We start from the raw sequence: 21,067 nt of genomic DNA, 5'->3' as shown, positions 1-21,067 counted from the left end.
TACTCAGCTATCAAAACCAATGAATTTATGAAATTCATAAGCAAATAAATGGAACTGGAAAATATCATCCTGAGTGAGGAAACCCAATCACAGAAAAACACACATCATATGCACTCATTGATAAGTGGATGTTAGCCCAAATGCTCTAATTACCCTAGATGCACAGAACACATGAAACTCAAGAAGGATGACAAAATGCGAATTCTTCACTACTTCTTTAAAAGGGGAACAAGAATACCCTTTGCAGGGAATAGGGAGGCAAAGTTTAGAACAGAAGCAGGAGGAACGGCCATTCAGAGCCTGCCCCACATGTGGCCCATACAAATACAACCACCAAACTAGATAAGATGGATGAGGCAAAGAAGAACAGGCTGACAGGAATGGGATGTAGATCCCTCCTGAGAGACACAACCAGAATACGGCAAATACATAGGTAAAGGCCAGCAGCTAACCACTGAACTGAGAACGGGACCCCTGTTGAAAGATTCAGAGAAAGGACTGAAAGACTTTGAATGGGCTTGTGACCCTATATGAACAACAATGCCAACCAACCAGAGTTTCCAGGGACTAAGGCACAACCCAAAGACTATACCTGGACAGACCCTGGGCTTCAACTGCATACGTAGCAATGAATAGCCTAGTAAGAGCACAAGTGGAAGGGAAAGCACTTGGTCCTGCCAAGTCTGAACCCCCATTGAACGTGATTTTTGGGGGGAGTTTGGTAATGGGGGAGGATGAGGAGGGGAACACGCATGTAGAAGGGGAGTGGGGAAGGGTTAGGGGAATGTTGACCGGAAAACTTGGAAAATGAATAACAATTGAAGTGTAAATGAGAAATACACAATTTAATAAAGATGGAGGGAAAAAAAGAAAGAAGAAACTGCAAAGTTTATATTGGGAGTATAATAAACCTGTTCTGAGAAGAATACTACACCTAATCAAGACTTCAACAGGAATGCGTTTGTTTTTTGGAAATAAAGGAACTGAATTCATGATGTCATTTTTGAGGTTCTCACGTCAAACAACAGGGAAATTTATCTGTTGAGTCAAAACTGAAGTACACAGTGTATGTTACAACTTAGGTCCAACGGATCAATGTTCCACCCAGACATGGCAGTACAATTAATCAATATTGTGCATGTTATACTGTTGTTAAAGTTACATTGGTGGCAGTTTCATTACATGCTTATCTATGGTTTTAATTAGTCTCAGAGGAAGGGAGTATTGAGTTCCCTTGTAGAAAGCTTCCAGAATTCATTATTTGAAGCTGTGCATGTGAAACATAATTAACTCCGAAGACTTAGCTGGAAACAATGAATCATTGTAAACATAAAACAAGTAAAGGTACTGAAAATACCTAATATGGGTGTTAACTCTTATCAGAATCTGTATGGGAACCACATAATGGAAATGGGAGGAGAAAGAATGAATGAGTGTGAAGATAGCAAACCATCTACCAATTTATGCCTTTCAGGCAGAACTTAAGATTTCTAAATCTTTCAAGGAAGACTAACATTTGTCTCACAGTTTCAGGATATGCAGACCTTAGACATTTTTCATTTTATTTTTCTTTGATTTACATTTTTCATTTTATTTTTCTTAGATTTACATTTATTTTTCTTCTTACTTACATTTCATGCATTCCCTTCCTCTGTTCAATACCTCCTTTCCCTCCCCTGGCTTTTATGAGGATGGACCTACTCCCACCCACCCACTCCAACCTTAATGCCCTGGCTTTAACCTGCATTGGGGAAACAATCCTTCACAGGACCAAGGGCTTTTCCTTCTATTGAGGCTGAACAATGCCATTCTCTGCTACATATGTGGCTGGAGTCATGGTTCCTTCCATGTATACAAAGTGGTTTGTGGTTTAGTACCTAGGAACTCTGTCAGGGTCTGGTTGCCTGATGTTTTTGTTCTTCCTATGATGTTGCAAACTCCTTCAGTGCCTTCAGTTTGTTCTCTAACTCCTCCATTTGGTTCCCTTTGTTGTGTCCAATGGTTAGCTGCAACAAACCTCATCTGTATCATTAGGCCTTTGGCAGAGCCTCTCAGGAGAAACGTGTATCTGGCTCCTCTCATGAAGCATTTCTTGCCATCAGCAATCATGATTGCATTTGGTGGCTGCAATAGGATGGATTCCCAGGTGGGCCAGTCTCTGGATCAACTATTCTTCTGTTCCTGCTTCATTCATTGTCTCTGTGAGAACTAATACTCATATTACAAACCAATATTAAAGTATTCTCAACACAATATAAAACCTGGAGTACTATACTAGAACTGTGTTTTGGAATGTTCCAGGTCTATGGGTAAATATTATTTACATATATTTTTATTAATTTAAATTTTAAATGATATCCTCTTTATTAATTTCCCTTCCAGCCACATGCTTTCTCAACACACCTCACCCTCCTCCCTTTGCCTCTGTGAGCGTGCTCCCCCCCCCTTTCTTCCAGTCCTGCCTCATGCCTTTAGCATGCCTCTATGCTGGGGCATCAGGCCTCCCTCTCCTCCCGCTGATATCAGATAAGGCCATCCTCTGCTACATATCTATTTGGAGTCCTGGCTCCCATCCATGTTTACTCTTTGGTTGGTGGTTTATCCCTAGGAGATCTGGGTGGTCCAGTTAATATTGTTCTTCTTATGAGGTTGCAATCCCCTTCAGCTGCTTCCATCCTTCCACTACCTCTTCTACTGGGGTCCCTGGGCTCAGTCCAATATGTGGTTGTAAATATCTGTATCTGTATTGATCAATGCTTGTAGAATCTCTTGCAATAGCAATATCAGTCTCCTATCAAAAAGTATTTTTATCAGCAATAATGTGGTATTTGTTGTCTGCAGATAGAATGGATCCCTATTTGTGGAGGTCTCTGTATAGCCTTTCCTTCAGTCTCTGGTCCATTTCTTGTCCCTGACTTTCTTTTGGAATGGAATATTTCTGGGTTTAAAATTTTCAGATGTGTGGGGTCAACATTCGTCAAACGGGGACCTTGCTTATATACTAGAAGTAGTTTCTACAAGTTGTATCTCCCATTTTTTGGTATTTCACTGAAAGTCATTGCCATTGGTTCCTGGAAACCTCTCACTTCCCTGGAGCCTGGGATTTTCTAGTGGCTACCCCAGTTCATCATCCCCTCTGCTACCTGTTTTTTCAATTTCCTGATCCTCTGTATTTCTCTCAGGTCCCTTACAAACCTGTTCTTGCCCCCTTTATACTCCCCCTCCTCCCTCCCTGGTCTGTCCCTCCCCCTCACTCCTTGGTCTTTTTTGTTCCATGTTCTATGTAGAATAAAGACTCCTCTATAATTTGTTCTGCCTTCTTCTTATTTATAAGGTTTGTGGACTGGATCAAGGGCATTCTGAGCTTTTATAGTATGCAAATCATCAGTGAATACATACCTTGGGGTTTTTTCTGTGGAGGGACTACAGGATGATATTTATATTTTCATCCATTTCTGAGAATTTCATATGAAGTCATTATTTTAATGGCTGAGTAGTAATTCATTGTGTTAAATGTACCAAAACTTGTATCCATTTTAATTTTAAGGAACATCTGTTTTTCTTAGGTTCTGATATTATGAATAAGGCTGCTTTAAACATAGTGGAGCTTGTGTCCATATTAAACTTGGAGCATCATTGGGGTATATGCCCAGTAGTGGTATAGCTTCAGGTAGAACTATTTCCACTTTCTGAGGAAACACCAAAACGATTTCCAAAGTGGTTTTAAAAGATTGAAGTCCTACTAGGACAGAATGAGTGTTCCTCTTTCTCCAAATCCTTACGAGCATGTGCTGTTGCCTGACTTTGTGATCATAGTCATTCTGATTGGTTTGAAGTGGAATCTCAGGGTTGTTTGATTTACATAACACTGATGAATAAGGATGTTGAACATTTCTTTAGGAGATACTCTGCCATTTTAGATTCTTCAGTTCAGAAGTCTTTATCTCTGTACACGACTTTAATAGGATTATTTAGTTCTCTTGAATTTAACTTCTCAAGTTCTTTGTATATTTTAGATATTAGCCTACTATCAGACGTAGTATTTGTAAAGATGTTCTTCCAATGTGTGAGTTGTCATTTTATTTATTTGACCTGAAATTTCCCATTGTTTGAAGCATTCCAAATTCTGCTGTCCACTGAAGGAAGTAAAGTAGGAAAACAAATGAAACCGATGCTCTGTGTTAAATGTAGCTACTAATGGTGATCATTAGGTGATAAAACCAACCTGAAACCTTTTTAGAGTTACAAAGTGTGACTAACTCTTATCCCAAAATCAATAGGATCATTCAATCATGCTGACTTCTAAAACCTTCCCTTCTTCTCAGAGCAGATCATGTACTGGCAATGGTTTTTACCTGTCCTTATGGTTTCTATTCCAGGCTGGTTCTACCTTTACTAACAATATTGAAAATGTTAGTCCCAGCCTTCACCTTTGGTATCCCGTTCCTTCTATTTAATAAAGATTCAAAGAAAAAGGTCCTGAAAATGATCCCAATTGGAAGTAGTTGTGTGTGTGTGTGTGTGTGTGTGTGTGTGTGTGTGTGGTCAGATGGCAATCATATTGGCATGGATCCAAAATAAAAGTTAGCTACAAAAAAGTAAATTAAAACATACATGTAAATGAAAATACAGAACTTCACAATAATTTTGTTTTTTTCTTCAAAATCAGAGTCTGACTTCTACAAATTTCTTTCAGTGGGAATTCTATAATTTAAAAGGTGTGTATTTGATAATGCCTTGTTTCCTGACACGTTGGGTAGGGTGGCAGAGGTACTATGGTCATGCATTTTTATAGATATGTGGATATTTTGAGAAAATGGGTGTATTTGAGGGAAATATGTAGAAATGTAATTATTTATGAATGAATAGAGCTGGGGATGAATATATATGAACTTGTATGTTAGAGTAAGGGTATGCGCACAAATCGTAACTTAAATGTTGAAGTGTTTGTGATTGAATTCTTCATACTGAGTAGAAAACCTTCTGTAAGTTGGTTTTCCTCTCTGGACTGGATGACCCTTTTCAAAGACACTTCCTTTGGAGATGATAATTAATTAACCTGAGTTTCAGCAGCTTTCCATGTGGCCATGAAAGAAAAGAGCCACAAACAGAACAAAGGTAACCAGAGCTGCCCCTTAAACTTTTCCATATGTATAGAGTTATTTCTGGCAACACCATAACTCTCAGACACAATCCTTTCATTCCTAACTCCACTGAATGGATTTTATTCTTCTCTTTTGTCCTGTTTCCTTCTTCTTCAACAGCACAAGACAACTCATAAAAGATGGCCATAAGTCAAACAATCAGTAGGGCAGGCATCAATTTCTATAAAGATGAGTTATTTGTTGTATGAGGAATAATCCATGAAGCTAAAGAATGCTGAAACAAATGATAAACAAATTAATTATTTCAGTTACAAAGGGTTACTGAAAAGAGAAACTTACCAGTGAGAAGTGATGCAATTAATCCTGTTTCTTTTCTAAAGCGGACTCCTAGAGTAACAATATACTATATAACATTGCCTGGAAGCGTCAGATGCAGGAAGCTCCTATCTAAACTGGCCAACTGTCCCTTCGAAGAACAAACAGAACAGTTAAAGGTATGAACACTAAGTGACCCCTCTTGTTGAAAGAATCTTGTGAAAATTAGGACCAATGTATAATATCTGAGAAGGGTTTTGTGCTAGTGTTTTATGCTTTTGGCAAGAGTCCATAACAATATTCTCCTTTTACTGGGAACTTTACTACCAAGGGTATGATTGAATTTTTGCTAGTTGACAGAATAAAGAGTTGTGGAGATGGTTGCTTGTCAGAGGAGAGTCTTTTACTCCCAACCTCACCCTCATTTGCAGGATGCACTTGTAAAGGTCCCATCACATCATTCAGGTACTGATGTGGGGTGGTTATAAGAAGACAAATGGTTCATGACCTCTGGCCATTAGCTATCTCTTACTGTTCTGGTTCCAGAAGCTAATGGTTTCTGACTTTTGATTTCTGATGTTAAGAAAGTATTGGGAAAAGAAACTTAGTTTCTTTGGTGCTTTTACTTGGGGATCTCTTGATAGACAGTTAAGAGCTTACGAATTCATTAACCTTTTGTGAGCCACAGAAAATGAAAAAGGGTAAAAATAGAGTCAAGCATACACACAGAGAGAGACACGCACACACGAATTTGGCTCATGTCTACATGGAGACATACATGTTAATAATCAAAATTATTAAGCATACATGTGTATATAAACACAGACAGAGAGAAAGATATACATATATACTATCTAAAAATATAAACATTTTGTGAATAGAGAAGATTCAATAACAGCTACACACTACACTTTACTTTTCTCTCAGCATTTTATAGCTTTTTAGACAAAAGGTGTTTAAGAATTTACCTCACAGATAAAATTTCAAAGAAAGGAGTTACAGAAGGTTATAGATAGTCAGTTCAAAGTAGTGTTTCACTGTATAAACTCATTATAAGTTTAAAACAACAGTTTCACATGTCCTTGTTAAATTACAGTGCCCATTGGTAGCATCATCAATGGATATTACCTATGATTAATGTCTTCCATTGATCTAAACTATGTCCCAAATTTATTTCTCTTCTTATTTCAATTTTTAAAGTTTGTTTCATTCATTATAATTAACTAATTATATTATGAGGAGATGCATGCTCTATTCTTGATTTTAACGTTATTACATCTTTCTGGAAAAACAAAACCATCTCCTTAAATTTCTTTCTTAAATTATTGAATCAAATCAAGAATGCTATAGTCGTTATTCATCTAAACAGCACTATTATATAAAAGTATGCCTGCATATTGATTTGAAGAATATGTGTTCAATATTGTAAGATGATGCCCAGAAATTATTAAGCAGTAATAGTGGCGGGAAAGAAATATCAGAAGTGAGAAGCTATTTTGGGATGGACCTATGCCATTCAGAGCACACCAATCATAGCTATGAAAAATGGTGGGCCATCTCCAGAAAACCTATTTGCTTGCCATCAACTTACATGGTTGGTCACATGCACATAAACATCTGCCACATGTTCCTGACTTTAATCCCTCTTGCTGAAATCCTGCTTCTACCACCAGATGCTGTCTTATACATTGGGTTCCTGTGATACTACATTCTGGGGTGGCAGCGCTTATCTTCTCAAATATTTGTATCACATCTTATTTTCATGATCAATATTCCCATCTTTGATTTTCCATGTGCCATGTTAATGACATCAATGTCAGAACTAGATGCCCTTAGACTCTGTGGACCTCCTGCATGTGTACCAGATTCAGGATCTCATGAGTTCTTGATTGTGCACATAAAATCTTGTGGACTATGAACAACTGAGGTAATGATCATTGTCCACTGAAGAGTTATGCTGAATATCCAGGGACCCAAGGACACTGGAATGACCAGTGTGTCATTTGCATGGTTACCATTTCCACTTCAGTTATCAGTATGATTATATTCCATTTAATTTTAAGATCCCTAATAATCTATATTTCTTTCCACTTTTAGAGAGAAATATGTTACTTTCAACTGTATCCAGATTATATTGAGCAAAATATACATGCTGTAAGATTCGATTGTTATACCAAATGAGACTCTGAGACTGACTGGGCTGTTACCCAGCACTTGCAGGCATTGATTCTAGTTCTGGAACTCTAATATGGAATCACCCTTCAGTATGGATCCCAGGAGTCGAAGAGACATGCAGTCCAGTTATGTACACCTGAACAATTGTCTTCCTTTTACATTTCACACACTTCTTTTAAATAAACCATTGTAAGCCTGCCATGACAAACCTATGCTTTGCTCAATAAAAGTACTGCCATTCATCTTGAGTTGTTGTCTGAGAACAACTACCATGTGGGTAAATGGAATCAAATGCAAAGAAATGTGAGATTCTTATCAACAAGTCTGTGTTAAGTATGCTGTATTCTCTGTGATAATATCCGCATTTCATAGGCACATGTAGTTTTTTCTGTATAAATGAAGATTCTGACTTTCTATCTAAGAAGATCAGAATATAGTAGATAATCTTCTATCTCAAGGAAGATATGCACTGTAGTTATAACAGCAAAGTTAAAGTTACATCTAACTGACTCATGTGGATGACTAACATTCACAACATCACAGCCAGCCCTTTGTTAATATCCGTCTCTCTATATCTCAAGGAATCACAGTGAATACCTCACAGGGTTGACTTTGAATCAGATCTGTTGTTTTAAACATTTAAAGAAAAAAATAATCTCTCTTCTGGATAGGAGAATGTAAAACTAGTGTTCTCTGGGAGAAAATCTCAACAGGTATATGCACAGAACTAATGTGCTAGATAATACATCCCATCTAGTACATATCACAGTTATATATAAATATACATGCTGATTCTATTTTTAAATTTTAAGAATTATACATGGTCTGAGGATGCTGAAGAGAAAATTTATATTCTGTGCCCATATGGATGTATAAAATAAAGTCTTACAATTCAATGTTTTTGAAATATATAAATATTTGTGTATAGCTCCATCTGCACCCAGTGATGAGGCTGTCCACAGCCTTTGGATCCAAAACCTGCTAGCAGAGAACTGGACTGCCAGAAGGGCTCTTCCACCTAAGCTCACAGGTAGGAACCTACTTTCTTTTCACTGACTATCCAAAGAGAGTGCTGCCTAGATCACATGGTGGGCAAGAGCCGCAGGTCTGCCTAAGACTGTACAACCCTGTCTCGATCAGCTTCCAGAAGTATGTGGGATACTGGACCCACAGGACAGATTGTTACAGGATACTTCCCATCTCCATCTGAGTCTAGAGATAAGGCTGTCTGACAGCTCTTAAGACCCAAAACCTGCCCACAGAGAGCAGGTGAGGCTTATAGGCTTACAAGCCCACATAAGGGACAAGATTCACTCAGAGACAGCAAGACCAACAAACATCAGAGATTACCACATGGTGAGAGGCAAGCACAAGAACCTAAGCAACAGAAACCTAGACTACTTGTCATCATCAGAATCCAATACTCCCACCACAGCAACTATTATATATTCCAACACACTGTAAAGCAAGATTTGGATTTAAAATTACATCTCATGATGATGAGAGATGTCTTTAAGAATGACATAAATAACTCCCTTAAAGAAATATAGGAGAAACTTTTTTATATCATTAATGTCCCGAGAAATAGGACACTATATTGATTAGTTCAGCAAAGAAAAGAGTTAAAGACATACTCACTCTGGATAGCAACATTCGCTCACTTGTGTCTTGGAGAGTAAAAAAGAAGAAATAAGTTGAGCACTAATTATTACTTCATGTTTTATGACTGTGAATATAATCGGATCATCTGCCCTGACATCCTTCTGTTATTTTTTATGTGATATGTGCACTGGGTCTGACAGGCAAAATAAACCCTTTCTCTCTAAAAAAAAATAAAGAAAGAAAGGAAATACAGAACACAGGTAAAGAAGTGGAAGCCCTTAAAGAAGAAACACAAAAATACCTTAAAGAAATGCAGGAAAACACAACCGTTGGACTTAACAAAAAAACCAATAAAGGACTTAGAGAAAATACTTAAGAAGATGAAGGTGTTTGTAACCCCATAGGAATAACAAAATATCAACCAACCAGACCCACGGAGCTCAGGGTAGCAAACCACCAAATGGTACACATAGAGGATGTAGCTCCAGCAAAATATGTACTGTGGCAGATACCATTGTCATCAATAGGAGGAAAGCCCTTGGTCTTAGAAGGGTCACTTGTATACCAATGTAGGTAAAGCCAGCGTGCTGATGTGGGAATGGTGTGTGAGAGTGAGGCATCTAGTAGAAGCAGGGAGAGGAAGGAGGATATGGAACAGAAGGAAAGAGGATAACATTTGTAAAACCATTATGTAATTGTATGAAATATCTGACAAAAATTTAAAAACATTTGTGCATATAATTATGTACTAATATGAATATATCATCTGTCTTACTTAATTGTATTCACTGTAATAAATGAGCCAGTCTCTTTTTAAATGCAGCTCTCATGTCTTATTGAGTCAAGATAGTCAATGACCTTCCAGAATCTCCTGGGGTCTACTAGGGTTGCAGATAGTACTGCTGAACTATTTACACGGATGCTGGGGATCCTAAATAAGGCCCTGATTCTTGTATTGCAGTCACTTAACCATTGAAAGATTTGATCAAGCCTAACATCATGTTTCATGCAGTTGTATGGAGAATTCTCTCCACTAGGGAACAGTTTGTCCTTTACTGGTAAACACTTATTTATAATACTCTAGACTTATTCTACCTTATCTTTTTTTAACCTGGAAATGGTGTCATATCTGACACTTTGTGGCTCAGTCAATAAGGATGAATCCTTACTTCTCCTACGAATCACTACAGCCACAATGGGAGAAATTTGATCCCATTCCAGATGTTTACTCATACACTTAAGTGACATACAGAACTCAGCAAAGCATTTAGGTTTAACCACTGTGCATGAAGAATGTCCTTAGCACAGTTCTCAGCTAGTAATGACATTGTATTAGGTAACAGAAATATAGACAAGGCCAAAGAAATCTAAATAGGTAAACTGTAGTTTCACAGTAGATGTTAGTATTTTACTTCAACAACATTATAGTGGATGCATTATCTAATAACATAAAGTCTAAATATTATTTCAAAGAATAGATTTAATACAAAAGTCTATAATATTCTAATGCATTAAATTTGAACATTTATCTGGTAATGATTTTGATGTTATAAACAGGCTACAGAAAATTAATAATGGAGGACACTCAAAGTTGAAGTATATGTCTCAGTTTTATTTTTAAAAGATAAGAATGAACCATATCCCATGGACTTACTTTTGTTTTCTCAAAGTGTTTCAGTGTGGTATGAGAATTCATTTTACAAAATTAGAACTTCATAACTGAAGATGATGCATGCAAATTTACCATCTACCATTCTGAATCGTTGTTAAGTCCTACCTGGATATCAAATCATCCATGATCATGCTTGTGCATTTTCATGTTCCTGATTGCTTTGAGTGTTTAGAGCAACATTACATATCCCTTCTATTATTACCAATTGAATATCTAATATAACCACTAGTGACATATAAAGTAGATACAAATTTAGGGGGAGGAAAATATTGCTGTTGCTTCCTTCTTCCACTCTACTAATTACTTGAACAGTACCTTTAATCAATTCTGATGATATTATCAGAATGATAGTACCTTCAAGAAAGTACTCAGAAGAAAAAAATAAATAAAAGTTTTCCATGGCACTAAAACAATTCTCAGTCATATGCTCTAATGGTCCTTCCAGTTCTCATTCATTTTACACCACTTCAACATTGATGATGTCCTCTAGTCTTTCATCTCTCTAGGCATCCACATGAGATATTGATAACTTAAATCCTCTCATATATATATATATATATATATATATATAATTTTCATGTATTTTCATGACACTCAGATGATGCTACATGGCTTCTGAAGTACTGGATTCTTATCCCTGTGTGGTAGTACATGTTATTGTATGTATAAGCAGGTGTAAGCATGATACTGGAAAAGTCAAGGAAAATCAGATAGGAAAAGAAGACAAATATCCTGAAACTTGATCAAGACTTACTGTAGAGAGCTGCAACATGCTGCACCTCAAATATGGCTCTGGTTTCCACCTTCCACTCTCCCAACGGCGGGTGAGCGCTCCTTGCAGTAAACAAGTCCTTATTTGGCTATGTCTGCCTGGCCTGCTGGCTTCTGCATAGTGACAGCCTATCTACATGACCCACGTGGCTTGCTAGGACTGGCCAGAGCTAGCTATTTAAGTGTGGTGCAGGGCGTTCCCCAGGGAGAGAGAGTCAGAAGAGATAGAGGTCAGAAGATTGTATCAAGGTTCCTGAGTAAAACTGCTTGAAGAAGATCTTCTGTGGTCGTGTCTTCCTTGCTGGTCGAGGTTGGGCGCGGCAACTTACTTTGCATAATATCCGATATACTGTGAGAGGTGTTGATAGCCTACAAAGGCTAAGAAACCAGGAAGTGACTCACTGTGATTCATTTTGCTATTTTTTTTCCCATCTTTATTAACTTGAGTATTTCTTATTTACATTTCGATTGTTATTCCCCTTCCCTGTTTTCAGGCCAACATCCCCTTAACCCATCCCCTTGCCCTTCTCATGGGTGTTCCTTCCCCATCCTCCCCCCATTACCAGCCTCACCCCAACAATCAAATTCACTGGGGGTTCAGTCTTAGCAGGAACAAGGGATTCCCTTTCCACTACTGCTCTTACTAGGGTATTCATTTCTACCTACGTGGTTGGAGCCCAGGGTCAGTCCATGAATAGTCTGTGGGTAGTGGCTTAGTCCTGGCAGCTCTGGTTAGTTGGTATTGTTGTTCATATGGGGTCTCAAGCTCCTTCAAGCTCTTTCAGTCCTTTTTAAGATTCCTTCAATGAGGGTCACATTCTCAGTTCTGTGGTTTGCTGCTGGCATTCGCCTATGTACTTGCTGTATTCTGGCTGTGTCTCTCAGGAGAGATCTGCATCTGGTGCCTGTCAACTTGCATTTCTTTGCTTCATCCATCATTTCTTATTAGGTGGCTATATGTGTCTGGGCCACATGGGGGCAGGCTCTGAATGGGTGTTCCTTCTGCCTCTGTTCTAAACTTTGCCTCCCCTATTCCCTGCCAAGGTATTCTTTCCCCTCTTAAAGAAGGTAGAAGGCATTCGCATTTTGGTCATCCCCTCTTGAGTTTCATGTGTTCTGTGCATCTAGGAGTAATTCAAGCATTTGGGCTAATAGCCACTTATCAATGAGTGCATACCATGTGTGTTTTCTGTGATTGGGTTACCCTACTTGGGATGATATTTTCCAGTCCCATCCATTTGCCTATGAATTTCATGAAGTCATTGTTTTTGATAGCTGAGTAATATTCCATTGTATAGACATAACACATTTTCTGTATCCGTCCCTCTGTTGAAGGGCATCTGGATTCTTTCCAGCTTCTGGCTATTATAAATAAGGCTGCTATGAACATAGTGGAGCACGTGTCTTTGTTATATGTTGGAGCATCTTTTGGGTATATCCAAGAGAGGTATATCTGGGTCCTCAGGTACTTAAATGTCCAATTTTCTGAGGAACTTCCAGATTGATTTCAGAACAGTTGTGCCAGTCTGCAATCCCACCAACAATGGAGGAGTGTTCCTCTTTCTCCACATCCTCTCCAGCATTTGCTGTCACCTGAGTTTTTGATCTTAGCCATTCTCACTGGTGTGAGGTGAAATCTCAGGCTTGTTTTGACTTGCATTTCTCTTATGACTAAAGACGTTGAACATTTCTTTAGGTGCTTCTCAGGCATTTGGCATTCCTCAGTTGTTAATTCTTTGTTTAGCTCTGAACCCCATCTTTTAATAGGGTTATTTGTCTTCCTGTGGTCTAACTTCTTGAGTTCTTTGTATATTTTGGATATAAACCCTCTATCAGTTGTAGGATTGATAAAGATCTTTTCCCAATCTGTTGGTTGCCGTTTTGTCCTAACCACAGTGTCCTTTTCCTTCCAGAAGCTTTGCAGTTTTATGAGATCTCATTTGTCGATTCTTGATCTTGGAGCATAAGCCATTGGTGTTTTGTTCAGGAAATTTTCTCCAGTGCCCATGTGTTCAAGATGCTTCCCCACCAGTTCTTCTATTAGTTTGAGTGTATCTGGTTTGATGTGGAAGTCCTTGATCCACTTGGACTTAAGCTTTGTTCTTTTTTTTTTTTTTGAATGGTTTTAATCTTATTGAATTTAATTCCAGTTACACATCTCTTGTTTATCACCAAGGTATACATTCCACTACTGCATTCTTAGGGTTTCCATGCCATGCTCCTGCTTGTGGTTCATAGGCATCATGGCTGGATAGGACTCCAGGTTGCTTCCCTCCTTTGGAAGCTTAAATGGCACCATTTGGTGCCAGGGAATCTAGTCCTCAGTGAGGAATGAAGTGGAAACTTCTGGTTTCGTTGGGAAGTCAGTTATATCAAATGGTGTTTTGTTGGGGAACACAGGGGAAAGTATGTTTTGCTGAAGCAGTCACGTGAAAGGATGTGTAATAGTTAGAAATATTAAGCTTTGTTCTTTAAAGTTGGTATACTCAACACCAAGAATACAATTAGAACCATCCCCTACTAACGAGAATATGAACCATGCTTATAGCAAATTTACCCAAAATTCCTTGTAATCTATGCCTGTTAATAATTACTTGAGGTTTTTGACCTTTTTTTAACTTTTCTGTATGATTTTATTTTTAAATGTGTGAATTTTCTATATAAAGAATTTTGTACTCTTATTTGATATGTATATGTTTGTGTGTGTTTGTGTGTGTATATATATATATGTGTGTGTGTGTGTGTGTGTGTGTGTGTGTGGTTTTGTGTGTATATATATATATATATGTTTGTATATATATGTTTGTAAGAATATATATATATATATGTATATATATATCAAGAGAGGGAGAAATATTTTACATAAATTTTTAAAGTTCATGGAGACTTTATTAGAGTTTTAAAAAACTCAGCACAGGCAAGATATGAATGTAAGAAGGTTCCGAGGGGGGGTTGGGGATTTAGCTCAGTGGTAGAGCACTTGCCTAGCAAGCGCAAGGCCCTGGGTTCGGTCCCCAGCTCCAAAAAGAGAGCTTGTGAAAGCAAGATCAGGGGAAAATAACATATGGACACTAAGAGAACAGAAATGCCAGCCCAGGCTACTATACACAGCAAAAATCACAATTAACATATATGGAGAAACAAAGACATTTCATTAAAAAACCAAATTTACATAGCATCTTTTACAAACCCATCCATAAAAAGGATAATAGATGGAAAACTACAACACAAGGAGAGAAAGTACATGCATGAGACAGCAAAAAAGTAATCTAATTGGAACTAACCTAAAAGAAGATACCCACACAAACATAATTCCAACTCGAACAACAAAAATATCAGGAAAAAACAATCATTTGTCCCTAATATATTTCAACATCAATGGACTCAATTCCACAATAAAGAGACATAGACTAACAAATGAGATGGGTGGAGAGGACCCAACATTTTGCTGCATAGAGGAAATACACATCAGTGACAAAGACAGAAACTACCTAAGAGTAAAAGGCTGAGAAAAAATTTCCAAACTAAGGGTTCTAAGAAACAAGCTGGAATACTCATTCTAATATCAAATAAAATCAACTTTCAACCAAAATATATCAATAAAGGTAAGGAAGGACACTTCATACTCATCAAAGGAAAATCTACCAAGATGAACTGTCAGTTCTGAAAATCTATGCTCCAAATGCAAGGGCAGAAACCCACAATCATAAAAGAAACTTTACTAAAGCTCAAAGCATATATTGCACCAAACGGAATAATAATGGGAGACTTCAACACTCCAGTATCATAAATGGACAGATCATAAAAACAGAAACTAAACAGAGCTCTATGAAATTATTGGAATTTATAACCGAATGGGTTTAACAGATATCTATAAACATTTCATCCTCAAACAAAAAAACATAACTTCTAAGCAGCTCATGAAACCTTCTCCAAAATTGACCATATAATCGGTCACAAAGAGACCTCAATAGATACAAGAAGACTGAATAATCCCATGTATCATGTCAAATCAGCCTGGACTAAGGCTGATCTTCAATAACAACAATGAAAAAAACATAAGAGAAAGCCAACATACACATGGAAATTTAAAAAAAAAAACTCTACTCAATGATAACTTGGGCAGGGAAGAAATAAAAAAGTTACAGACTGTTTAGAATTTAATGAAAAGAGGGCACAACGTACCAAAACTTATGGGACACAATGAAAGCAGAGCTAAGAGAAAACACATATCTCTGAGTGCCTCCAAAAAGAAACAGGACAGAGTATACACTAGGAGCTTAACCAAACACCTGAAAACTCCAGAACAAAAGGAAGCAAATACACCGAAGAGGATTAGCAGGCAGGAAATTATCAAATTCAGGGCTAAACTCAACCAAACAGAAACAAACAACTATACATATAATTCCCCAAAGCAGGAGATGATTCTGTGAGAAAATCAACAGGGTATATCAACACTTAGCCATAGATGACACAGAGATAGTATCCAAATTAACAAAATGAGAAAGCAAAAATTAAAAGGCCAGCATGACAACAAAACCTGAAGAAATTCAAAAATCTAACAGACCCTACTAAAAAACCTGTCCACAACAAAATTGGAAAATCTGGAGAAAATAAAGAATTTTCTAGAGAGATACCAGGCACCAAAGTTAAATCAGGATCAGATAAAGCATATAAAGTATCCCATAACCCCTGAAGAAATAGAAGCATTCATTAAAAGTCAACCAACCAGGCAAAATTTAGGGCAGAGGCTAGGCAAAGTTTAGAGCAGAAACTGAAGGAACCGCCATTCAAACCTGCCCCACATGTGGCCCACATTATATATATCAACCAAAACTAGATAAGATGGATGAAGCTAAGAAGTGCATGCTGACAGGAACTGAATACAGATCAATCCTGAGAGACATAGTCAGCACATAGCAGTACAGAGGCCATTGCCAGCAGCAAACCACTGAACTGAGAACAGGATCCCCGTTGGAGGAATTAGAGAAAAGACTGAAAGAGCTGAAGGGACTTGTGACCCCATAAGAACAATGCCAACAACCAGAGCTTCCAGGGACTAAACCACTACCCAAAGATTGTACATGCACTAACGCTGGACTCCAAGTGCATGTTTATCCATGAATAGCCTTGTTGGGGCACCAGTGAAAGGGGAAGCCCTTGGTCTTGCCAAGGTTGGACCCCCAGTGTATGGGACAATTAGGGGGCAGTAATGGAGGTGGATGGTGTGGGGAACACCGATAGAGCAGGGGAGGTGAAAGGGGAAGGGCTGATGGACAGGAAACCTGGAAAGAAATAATATTTCAAATGTAAATAAGAAATACCCAGTTTAATAAAAATGAGGGGGAAAGCCTCCCAGCAATAAAAGCCAAGGACAAGATGAATATAGTACAGAATTCTATCAGACCTTCAAAGAAGACCTAACGCCAATACTCTTCAAACTATTCCACAAAAAAGTGACAGAAGGAACTTTACACAATTTGTTCTATGAAGCTACAATTACACTCATGCCTAAACCACACAAAGACCCTATGAAGAAAGAGAAATTCTAACCAATTTCCCTCATGAATATTGGTGCAAAAATACTCAACAAAATTCTCACAAACCAAAACCAAGAACACATCAAAATGACCATTCACCATGGTCAATTAGGCTTCATAGCAGAGATGAAAGAATGGTTCAATATATAAAATCCATCAGTATAATCCATGATATAAACAAACTCAAAAAACAGACAAACAAAAAAAAACCCTCCACATGATCATCTCATTAGAGGCTGAAAAAGCATTGACCAAATTCAACACCATTCATGAGCCCATATTATATCAAGAGAAAAGATTTAGTGCAACTGTGCAACAAATTGGTACTAGTGAGAAATGTAAAAGGGTGAAGGAAAAGAAATTCAGATGATACTCAATATAACATCTTGAGTATAATCTATATTACCAGAGAAGTTAAACTGTCAGGGACCATCTAGGAAAGGCTAAATCCTAGCAAGTGATCTTCCTAAAACAGTTTTATCATTTAATGTGGGCTGTGAAGAATGAGCTTTTACTGACAATGATCAAGAAATGACATTTACTGACTTGATTCCTGCTATTTCTATGGCATTCCTGTACATTATTAAATTAATATACAATCCATCCTCGGCAGTCTGCTATACTTTCTGGAACTCAATTCTCTCTCCAGCAAATTTCATCAGGCCTGTGTTTGATGAAGCATACAGGAAAGGTTTCTTTGCCCCAATCATAATTTCTACTCACTGAGAACTTTAGACCAAGCCAAATTTCCCATGAGCACCCTCCTATCCCAGAGGGACCTTCATTCTTCAGCCATATCTCACCCCATATTCGTCAAACATGTGATTCTGAATAATATATATCATATTTACTTCTGACACCTATTTCCCCTGCTCTGTGAGTTCTGTGGTACACTCCAAGCTGCCTTCAGCAGTCTGTTGTCCCAAGTAGACCCCATGTTCCTCCTATCACCACTCCACATTTATCAGACCTGGGAGTATGAACCATTCATGATAGCTTTTCTTCCCTCACCTATTTCCCTTTCTCTGTGAGTCCTCTGGTGCACCCTAAGATGCCCTGAGCAGTCTGCCCTCCGAGAAGGACTTTCATTTTTTGACCATCCTTCTGACCACCTTCATCAGACCTGCAAAAGCTGAACCATAGAAACATACTACTTAGGAATCACATTATAAGGATACTCATTCAAGGCCTGCCACATATGGACTACTGAGGCTAACTCTCTTCCCAATACCAACTACAGCAGGAACATTCAGGAAAAAAGACCATCTGAATGGCTAAAGGCCCTGAGAACAGCACCATCAATAAGAGCTATGGCAATATAACAACTTCTTGCAAAGCTATTCTACTACAGCAGCCCTGAATAACCTAACACAACTGAAACACAAGAAAATGATGTTAAATATGATCTAACAAAGATGATACATGCCTCTTAAGAGTAGATGAATGAATCACTTAAAGAAATGAAGGAAAATACAATCAAACTTTTAAAGGTCTTTAAAGAAGAAGGACACAAATCCCTTAAATACATATATATATATGTATATATATATGTATATATATATATGTATATATATACAAAAATGATGAAGCAATAAATAAAATAGGTCATGATGTGAAAATAGACATAGAAGCAATAAGGAAAACAAAATCTGAGGAAATCCTAAAGATGAAAGTCCTAGGGAAGTGAGCAAGGAGAGGAGATTCAAGCATCATGAATATAGTAAGAGAACTGGAAAAAAGATATTCAGACATAGAAGATACAATAGAAAAAAATCTATAGATTAGTCAAAAAGGTAAATCTAAAAATTCCATACTCAAAACATGCAGGAAATCTGGAATACCACAAAAAGACCTAACAGAAGAATAAAAGGAATTGGCAGAAGTGAATCATTCCAGCTCCAAGGCACAAAAAATATTTTGAACAAGGAAGAAAGTTTACTCAAAGTAAAGGAAAAGATGCCAGTAAACAAACAAAAAGTTTATTGTCTACCAATTAGACTACACCAAAAAAGAAATTCCTCTTGTCACATAATAATCAAAACATAAAAAACATCTGCAGAATAAAGAAAGAATATTAAGTTCCTGATTGCTGCAGCCGCAGAGAGCTCATAGGCAGCACCCCACGAGCAAACTTGAGCCTCCAGACCACAGGTAAGACCAACTTTTCTGCTGCAAGCGACCTGCCTGGTGAACTCAGGACACACAGAGGCAAAATTCCTCTAGGACTGGACACTTCCAGTATTTACCTCGAGTCCCAAACCTGCAGCTCTCTGCCCCCAAACTCCATGGGAGAGAGCCCTCACCACCTGGTCAGGTGGGCACTCCTGAGACTGCAGAGTGGAAGAGACCACCAACACTGCCCACCCCTGCCCACATCCCTGGCCCAAGAGGAAACTGTATACAGCCTCTGGGTTCCTGTAGAGGAGGGCCCAGGAACAGCAGGTCCACTGCGTCTGAGACACCGCCAGAACCTGAAGGGACCAACCAGATAAACAGTTCTCTGCACACAAATCCCGTGGGAGGGAGAGCAAAACCTTCAGAGAGGCAGACACGCCTGGGAAACCAGAAGAGACTGCACTCTGTACACATTACTGATTCCAGAGGAAAACACCAAATGCCATCTGGAACCCTGGTGCACGGAAGCTCCAAAAAGGGCGGTGCAGATCTTCCTGGTTGCTGCGGCCATGGAGAGCTCATAAGCAACACCCCACGAACAAACTTGAGCCTCGGGACCACAGGTAAGACCAACTTTTCTGCTGCAAGCGACCTGCCTGGTGAACTCAAGACACAGGCCCACAGGAACAGCTGAAGGCCTGTAGATAGGAAAAACTACACGCCCAAAAGCAGAACACTCTGTCCCCATAACTGGCTGAAAGAAAACAGGAAAACAGGTCTACAGCACTCCTGAAACACAGGCTTATAAGACAGTCTAGCCACTGTCAGAAATAGCAGAACAAAGTAACACTAGAGATAATCTGATGGCGAGAGGCAAGCGCAGGAACCCAAGCAACAGAAACCAAGACTACATGGCATCATCGGAGCCCAATTCTCCCACCAAAGCAAACACGGAATAACCAAACACACCAGAAAAGCAAGATCTAGTTTCAAAATCATATTTGATCATGATGCTGGAGGACTTCAAGAAAGACGTGAAGAACTCCCTTAGAGAACAAGTAGAAGCCTACAGAGAGGAATCGCAAAAATCCCTAAAAGAATTCCAGGAAAAAATAAATAAACAAGTAGAAGCCCATAGAGAGGAGTCACAAAAATCCCTGAAAGAATTCCAGGAAAACAAAATCAAACAGTTGAAGGAATTAAAAATGGAAATAGAAGCAATCAAGAAAGAACACATGGAAACAACCCTAGATATAGAAAACCAAAAGAAGAGACAAGGAGCTGTAGATACAAGCTTCACCAACAGAATACAAGAGATGGAAGAGAGAATCTCAGGAGCAAAAGATTCCATAGAATCATCGACTCAACTGTCAAAGATAATGGAAAGCAGAAAAAGCTACTGGTCCAAAACATACAGGAAATCCAGGACTCAATGAGAAGATCAAACCTAAGGATAATAGGTATAGAAGAGAGTGAAGACTCCCAGCTCAAAGGACCAGTAAATATCTTCAACAAAATCATAGAAGAAAACTTCCCTAACCTAAAGAAAGAGATACCCATAAGAATACAAGAAGCCTACAGAACTCCAAATAGATTGGACCAGAAAAGAAACTCCTCCCGTCACATAATAGTCAAAACACCAAACGCACAAAATAAAGAAAGAATATTAAAAGCAGTAAGGGAAAACAGGTCAAGTAACATATAAAGGCAGACCTATCAGAATCACACCAGACTTCTCGCCAGAAACTATGAAGGCCAGAAGATCCTGGACT

At 38.4% G+C, this 21,067-nt stretch overlaps 1 long non-coding RNA gene across 1 annotated transcript; it reads left to right on the top strand.

The window, feature by feature from the left end:
- The first annotated feature begins 5,480 nt into the window (after positions 1-5,480).
- On the top strand, positions 5,481-7,843 carry LOC116902081. The gene is made up of 2 exons (XR_004388039.1): positions 5,481-5,599; positions 7,518-7,843. It is a non-coding gene; the product is annotated as an uncharacterized LOC116902081 (long non-coding RNA).
- The last annotated feature ends 13,224 nt before the right edge of the window (positions 7,844-21,067 follow it).

Source organism: Rattus rattus, chromosome 5 (genome assembly GCF_011064425.1).
Source record: "Rattus rattus isolate New Zealand chromosome 5, Rrattus_CSIRO_v1, whole genome shotgun sequence".
Lineage (NCBI taxonomy): Eukaryota > Metazoa > Chordata > Mammalia > Rodentia > Muridae > Rattus > Rattus rattus.
Note: the sequence above shows the minus strand (reverse complement) of the source record. Positions and strands in the feature narration are given on the sequence as shown.